Raw genomic sequence first — 7,823 nt, forward strand, 5'->3', positions numbered from 1 at the left:
GGAGAAGGGATTGCGGCGTGGCCATCCCCCCTGGGGGGGTGACTTCTCGCTTTTTGTCTCTTTGTCTCTGTCTGGCGAGCGCACACGCCCTATAGCAAAAACCTCTCCAAAAAAAAAAAATTCATAGAAAAATAGAATTTAAAATATGAGTATTTTGGTGCAAAAAATGGAAATGCATGCATAGTTTTGTTTTTCCCCACAATACATATGTTCTATGAAGTTTTTGAATACTCTGCTCATTATTTTGAAAGAAAAATAATCACCTTGGGGCTTTATTAGAGCCCTCACTAAGGTTGCTCACCCCTTCCCCTGACTGCCTCACCCACTCTACTGTAAATTCCTTGAGGATAGAGAGCCTAGATTTCTATCTTTGTGTCACCAACACCTTTTCAGTAACTGGCACATTAAAAATGTTTGCATGACTTATGAGGATCTGACAACCTAGCAAGAAACCAATAGAATGATAGAAATGTAGTTTCCAGGGTATAAAACTTGAAGACTCTCAGAGGAGAGAAAGCTGTGAGCAAGAGGCATTTGAGATTCTCAGTAGGGAAGAATATAGTGTGGGAGTACAGTCCCTCTCACAAGTCTGAACCTCCATCTGAAGTTTTTTACCTCTATCATCTCTCTCTCTCTCTCTCTCTCTATCTATCTATCTATTTATTTTGGAGAGGTTTTTGCTATAGGGTGTGTGCGCTCACCAGAAAGAGACAGAGAGACAGAAAGTGAGAAATCATCCCCCAGGGGGGATGGCCACACCACAATCCCTTCTCCTCCATTCTCTTCTTGGGATCTTGGGCACGCATACACACGCGCCCGGTGTGAGTTTAAGCCACCAAGTCCGGGACTCAAACCACAGTCAACTACATGGGAGTCCAGCGACATAGCCATTACACTGACTGCTGGTCCCTGAAGATGTTTATTTTTTTTTCATTTTAAAAAATAATTATTTATTACATTTTATTATTATTATTTAATTTGTTATAGGGCATGTACACTCACCAGAGAGAGAGAAAGAAAGAAAGCAAGGCACCAGGTCTGGGATGCGAACCGCAGTCAACCATGTGGGAGTCCTGTGTCTTAATCACTATGCCACCCGCTGGTCCCATCAAGCATTTTTTATGAGGCAGATCATACAAAACGTTTCACTGCAAACCTGAATAGCCTGTTTCTCTGGAAGGAAATAGTTTAGATAAGTGTGTCATTTGAATTATTTCAAGTAATAATACATCAAAAAAAGCATTACAAATATTTCTGTATTAGGGTTAGAATTTGAGAAACATGAAGATGCTATATTTCCTACATCAGAATGTTACTATGGGGGCTGGCAGGTGGCGTGGTGGTTAAGGACGCTAGACTCCCACGTGGCCGACTGCAGTTTGATTCCCAAACCTGGTGGATTCAATCTCACTTTTGCTCTGTTCCTCTCTGGTCAAATTAAAAATAAATAAATAAAGTTAAATTAAAGAAAAATGTCACTATTAATATGGCTCATGTATCTTACTCTCAGCTGCTTTCTATAAATAGCCAGGTATCAATTTGTATGTCTATATTTTCTTTTTTTAAAGTTTTTATTTTTATAGGGAGAGAGATACCCTTGACAGGGTCAATGCTACCCAGTGCCCCTTCTTCCAGCCTTCCAGCCAGCCAGGGCCTCAGGTACACGTGTGGGTACACTCAGCACATTCAGGCTGACCTGAGATCCAAACCCAGGCCTCCCTTATGGCCCCAGCATTGCACGGCGACACCCCACTGCCCGTGCCACCATGGCTGGGACTGCTTATATTTTCCTAATTTTAATTTTTCATTTTGTTACTGAAAAAAAAATAGCATTTAGTTTACCTTTTAATTACTTCCAAAAATAATCATAGTAGCTCGAATGTGTGATACAGTAGGATGTAAAATTAATTTCCTTTTACAATATAGAAATTGAAAAATGAATGAAATGAATACTAATGTTTACCTAGCCTACTTATGTCTGTTTCATGTGTAGATATATTTCATAATGACCAAACAGAAATAAACTCTCATAAATCACCTTTGAATGGTGCTTCGAAGTAAGAAGAAAGAATCAAATGAGTGTCTGTATTTCCTACACAAACTGTACCTTAGGGTAGTCATGAGTTGGTGAAAGAAAGTTTCTCTTTTTAGAGATAGTCAATCTAGCTAATAAGGGAAGCAGGTATAAAGAATTAGAATATCACAGTGCTGTAATCGCTAAAGAAATCATCTCTAATGTGAGCCACAATCAACTGCAGCTGAAAGCACTGATGAAACGCTGATGGAGAACTTTATAGGAACCGATTCTGCCTGCCAGTTACTCATCAACCTTAGCATCGCAGAAAGACGGCTAAGGGAAGCGCACCAAACCACCCACAAGGAAGTCTCCCCCCAAAATTGAACCTAACTCTGATCGAGCCTCTAAATGTTTCATCTTGCCTCTAAATGTCCCCACTTACAGAAAACAGAAGAGAAAGAAGAATCTTTTAAACAACATCATGAGTTGCAATGAGCAAATTCAGGCCGTTGGAATCTCACAGGAAAAATGAGCTGCATTTAAAGGAAGAGAAAACCAGAGCGACAGGAACAGGAAAAACCCATAGTTCATAATGCCTAAACTAAATGTGGTATATGCTCCTTACTTGGTTCTTGATTTAAACAAACTGTAAAAAAAAAAAAGAAAAAAAATAATTCAAGAGCTGTCAAGAAGCTCCTCCCTCCTCAAAGCAGGATTACAAACTCCACTCTCAGTGGCTTCTGTTGGTGTAAATCCTACAATTAAAGAAGTGTGCCCTTTACGTTAAACCATCTTGTTCTGACAAGAACATTCCTAAACGTCAGCAGAGTCAACCTCATCCACCACTAATTCTCAAACTTGAATTTATGAGCTCATTTCCCAAGGGCAGAGGTCAGTGAAGGACCTGAAGCTTGAAGATGAGGACTAAAAAAAAAAAAATCCTGAAAAGGAGAGAAAATATGAAGAAAGGGAAAACTCAAAAATCACTTATTTATTTATCAGATGCTGATCCTACACATTTGATTTTTTATAGAGTCACCTACATCCTGTGCTAGCAGAGACACACAGTAGCACGGCTTGGCCAAGGTAGTAAAGTTTTATTATTTTTGCTTTTTCTTTATTGTGTCTTTATTTTTTTTTTTTGGAGAGGTTTTTTTGTTTGTTTGTTCTTTTTTGTTTGTTTTTTTTTTTTTTTTTTTTTTTTCTTTAGGGGGGGGGGGATTTCTCAGAGACAGAGAGACAGAAAGCGAGAAATCATCCCCCAGGGGTATGGTCACGCCACAATCCCTTCTCCTCCCGGGATCTTGGGCACACATGCACACGCGCCCAGTGTGAGTTTTAAGCCACCAGGTCCGGGACGCGAACCGCGGTCAACTACATGGGAGTCCAGCGACATAGCTATTATGCTAACTGCTGGTTCCCATCTTTATTGTGTCTTTGAAATGAAGTTTTCTCATATGTTTCATATGGATGACAGCAATTAGAGGACCACATACTTCAACCCAAACAACAAAGCCATCCTGTCCCAGGGTTAGTTTGCAAATTAAGTGAACCTTGAAATTCAAACCTTAGGGTTGGAAAGACATAGTCCCTTTAATAACACCCCTAGTAAATAATCATCTCTCTCTATTTTAGCACCTCCAATAATAGGATATCACAGACACACTCCATATTTGGCCAGGTGTAATCGTTATAAAGTTTTATTGCTGCAGGGAACCAGCAGTTAGCGTAATGGCTATGTCGCTGGACTCCCACGTAGTCGACCACGGTTCGCGTCTCGGACCCGGTGGCTTAAATCTCATGCCGGGCGCGTGTGCGTGCGTGCCCAAGATCCCGAGAGGAGAATGGAGGAGAAGGGATTGCGGCGTGACCATCCCCCCGGGGGGTGATTTCTCGCTTTCTGTCTCTATGTCTCTGTCTGTCTGGCGAGCGCACGCGCCCTATAGCGAAAACCTCTCCAAAAAAAAAAAAAAAGTTTTATTGCTGCATAAGAAACACGTCTGTCTCATTGTTCACAGCAGTCATTTTAATTTTTGAAGACACCTTTCTTTCTTTTTTTTTTTGAGATTTTTCCTAGCCAGCAATGACTGGGTCAAGAATGGGCAGATGGTCGGGACCAGCAGTTAGTGTAACAGCTATGTTGCTGGACTCCCATGTAGTTCACCACAGTTTGAGTCCTGGACCTGGTAGCTTAAACTCACGCCGGGTGCGTGTGCGTGCGTGCCCGAGATCCTGAGAGGAGAATGGAGGAGAAGGGATTGTGGTGTGGCCATCCCCCCGGGGGGTGATTTCTTGTTTTCTGTCTCTCTGTCTCTCTCTGTCTTTCTGGCAAGCGCACACGCCCTATAGCGAAAACCTCTCAAAAGAAAAAATAAAAAAGAATAGGCAGATGGCTTCATTTCAGCTATGAGAAGAACAGACTGTCACTTAATTCTACAGCCATCTTGCCACTAGGACCCTGATAATAAAACTAAGTATTTGTTTAAACCAGGGGTCAGCCATGTTTGCAGTCTGGACTACCCAAGAGCTTCCTAGGTATAAGATCTAGTAAATATCCTTCTCCTCCCCTTCTTTCCATTACACTGGGTTGTAGTAGTGGGTTTTCTGTGACCCTGCCATGGAAGGTGTCCCAGTGGATATATTTGTGACTGCTTCCAAATTCCCAAATGTAAATGTATACAATAATTTAAATAATTTTTTTGGAGAGGTTTTTGCTATAGGGCACGTGTACTCGTCAGAAAGACAGAGAGAGACAAAAAGCGAGAAATCACCTTCCAGAGGGAATGGCCATGCCACAATCCCTTCTCCTCCATTCTCCTCTAAGGATCTTGGGCCCACACGCACACGCCCAGCGTGAGTTAAAGCCACTCGAACCACAGTCGACTACATGAGAGTCCAGCGACATAGCCATTATGCCAACTGCTGATTTCCAGAATTTAGATAATTTTTAAAACCCAAAGAAAATATCTGGCAAGTATATATATTTAGATGAACTATTATCATATAGGAAGAAATACAGTGCCTCACTGTTTTCTACCACATTTCCAGAATTTGAAGCACTAGACTGATTGCAGGTTTCAGGATATACTTCAGGAATTCTTCCCAGGGACCAGCAGTGGCATAGTGGTTAAGGCACTGGACTCCCACATGACTGATTGTGGTTCGGTCCTGGACTTGGCAGCTTGAAAATCACACTTCACCTGTGTGTGTGTGTGTGTGTGTGTGTGCATGCCCAAAATCCTGGGAGGAGAGTGAAGGAGAAGGGATTGAGGCGTGGGCTTCACTTTCCCTCTCACTATCCCTCACTTTGCCTCTCAAGGTCTCTGTCTCTGTCGTGAGTGTATGTGCCCTATGGCAGAAACCATTAAAAATTTTCTAAAAGAATTTTTTTCACATGATTACTAGCTAACTAATATTGCTGTAGACTTGAGAACTTAAAAAAAAAAAATCTGGTCATTATCAAGACTTCAACCTTAAATTCTTTCAGAAATTAGGCAGAAATGGAAATAAGTCTTTACAAAAGACATCACCCAGGGCTGGCCTTGTTGTCTAGTGGTTAGGGAGTTGGATTCAGGGCAACCATGGTTCCAATCCCACCTCCTCTGGCTTGAAAAATCCACTGGGAGGTGGGTTTTGGTGCAGACATGGCCAAGTCCAAGAACCACACCACACGCAACCAGTCCCGAAAATGGCATAGAAACGGCATCAAGAAACCTCGATCACAAAGATATGAATCTCTCAAAGGGGTGGACCCCGAATTCCTGAGGAACATGTGCTTTGCCAAGAAGCGCAACAGGAAGGGTCTGAAGAAGATGCAGGCCAACAACGCCAGGGCCATGAGTGCGCACGCGGAGGCCATCAAGGCCCTTGTAAAGCCCAAGGAGGTTCAGAAGGGTGTTCCGAAGGGCAGCAGCCGCAAGCTCAGTTGTTTTGCCTACATTGCCCACCCTAAGCTCGGGAAACGTGCTCGCGCCTGTATCGCCAAGGGCCTCAGGCTCTCTCGGGCAAAGGCCAACAAGGCCAAGGCTCAGATCAAGACCCAGACCAAGGCCCAGGCCTCAGCTGCAGCTCCGTCTTCAGTTCCATCTCTGGCTCAGGCTTCCAAAGGTGTCCAGGCCCCCACAAAAGCCCCGGAGTAGAGGCCTTTGCCAGTGTGAGGACAGAAGGACAGGTGACCCCCGGGCTACTCTCTGTGTGGGGCTGGTGTCCTCCTGTGCTGCATGTACGAATAAACCTGAGGCGGGAAAGAAAAGAAAAGAAAAATCCACTGGGTGCATATGGGTGTGCTTGCATGCCCCAGATACTGACAGGATGGAAAAGTGGAGAAGGCATTGTGGTGTGGTCATGCCCCAATGGGGGGAGGAGGGCGTTTTCTCTGTCTCTCCTCTTTCTCTCTCTGGTAAGCACACATGCCCTCTGGCAATTGAAAAAAAAAATAGCACCGAGCAATTTCTCTAACAGTTGCTTTTCTTAGAGTTCAAATCCTACTTTTATGCACATTCCATAGTCTCAGTCTGTGGTTCTTGAAAAGCACAATAATTCTTCTTCTTACCACTTAGAGTGAATAAATAATTCAGAGTAAGATAATATTAAATGCAATATAGTTGTAATCAATCTTCCTCCAAGTCTCTTAAGAAGTAAACAAAAAATATTGGGGGCAATTTTATGGATTCCCAAATCATTTCCAATGATATCACAACAGTAAGAAACATTCATGCTTCATGATGTCTGTTTGGAAAAGCCCCCTCTGGTGGGCACAGTGGTGGGGTGGCTCTGCCCCCCAGTGAAGCACCTAAAGCCCAGACAGCCCCTGCACTTACCAGGTAACAGAATCCAGGCTGAAAGGAGCCTACAGGTTTCCTAGCACATCTTCTCTAAGAAATGACTACCAGAATTACCCTAGAAGTGAGGGATTGAGCTTATTCTGAAGGTTGACACAGAATCCCTTCAGTGACTTCAGACCCCTTTCCTCTTTTTTTTTTTAGAGATTTTTTTTTCTATAGGGCACATGTGCTTGCCGGAGAGACAGGAAGTGAGATACCACTCCCCAGGAGGGATGGCCACTCCGCAATCCTTTCTCCTCTCCTCTCCTCTCAGGATTTTGGGTGCACACACATGGGCACCTGGTGTGAGCTTGTTTGTTTGTTTTGTAGCTCGTAAGATTTTATCACTTTTTTTCCACTTCTCAGGTATCTCTTTACAAGTGACTAAGAAGCATCTGTACCAAATAAAAATTGATACCATGATAAAATTAGCCTCAGGATCTTCCTGAACCTCTGCATCCTTGATGAACAGTCACATTCTCTGGTACCGTATTTCTCTCGCCTGAAATATCTTTGCTATTCCTTCCAAAACCAGATTTAAGCAACTCATTCCTGCGAAGAAAAACAACTAGACAAAAAAAATTCCTGATCGGGAATTCTGTATTGTTCTTAGCATACTCCTATTACTAGGGGTAATTCTTTATTCCTCAATCACTTACTTGCCAAGTAGTTGAAAAAGGATAATCAGTTTAAGAAAGTTTCAAATCAATTGTTGTCTTTTATTATCATCCTTAAAATGTCATATGAAGGCCTTAGAAATGATCTGGCTTGTTACTGTAGCTGGAGAACTCTTAGACCTTACACATCAGTCTGCTGAATTGTGCCCTTCTCAGAGACAAAGATACCATCCAAGAATTTTATGTCCTTATTTTTAACTGTCGTGGCTTGCTGTATCAAAGCAGCTGAATTTGAAACAAGTTCAATATCATTGCCTTCAAGGATCAACTCATCTTTCTGGGCTTGAGATACTGAACAAGCAACAC

The 7,823-nt window shown here is 42.7% G+C and overlaps 1 pseudogene; it reads left to right on the top strand.

Moving 5' to 3' along the window:
* The first annotated feature begins 5,651 nt into the window (after positions 1–5,651).
* Positions 5,652–6,156, top strand: LOC102474274 (60S ribosomal protein L29 pseudogene; annotated as a pseudogene).
* The last annotated feature ends 1,667 nt before the right edge of the window (positions 6,157–7,823 follow it).

This window comes from Tupaia chinensis, unplaced genomic scaffold, assembly GCF_000334495.1.
Source record: "Tupaia chinensis unplaced genomic scaffold, TupChi_1.0 Scaffold000453_1, whole genome shotgun sequence".
NCBI classification, from domain to species: domain Eukaryota; kingdom Metazoa; phylum Chordata; class Mammalia; order Scandentia; family Tupaiidae; genus Tupaia; species Tupaia belangeri.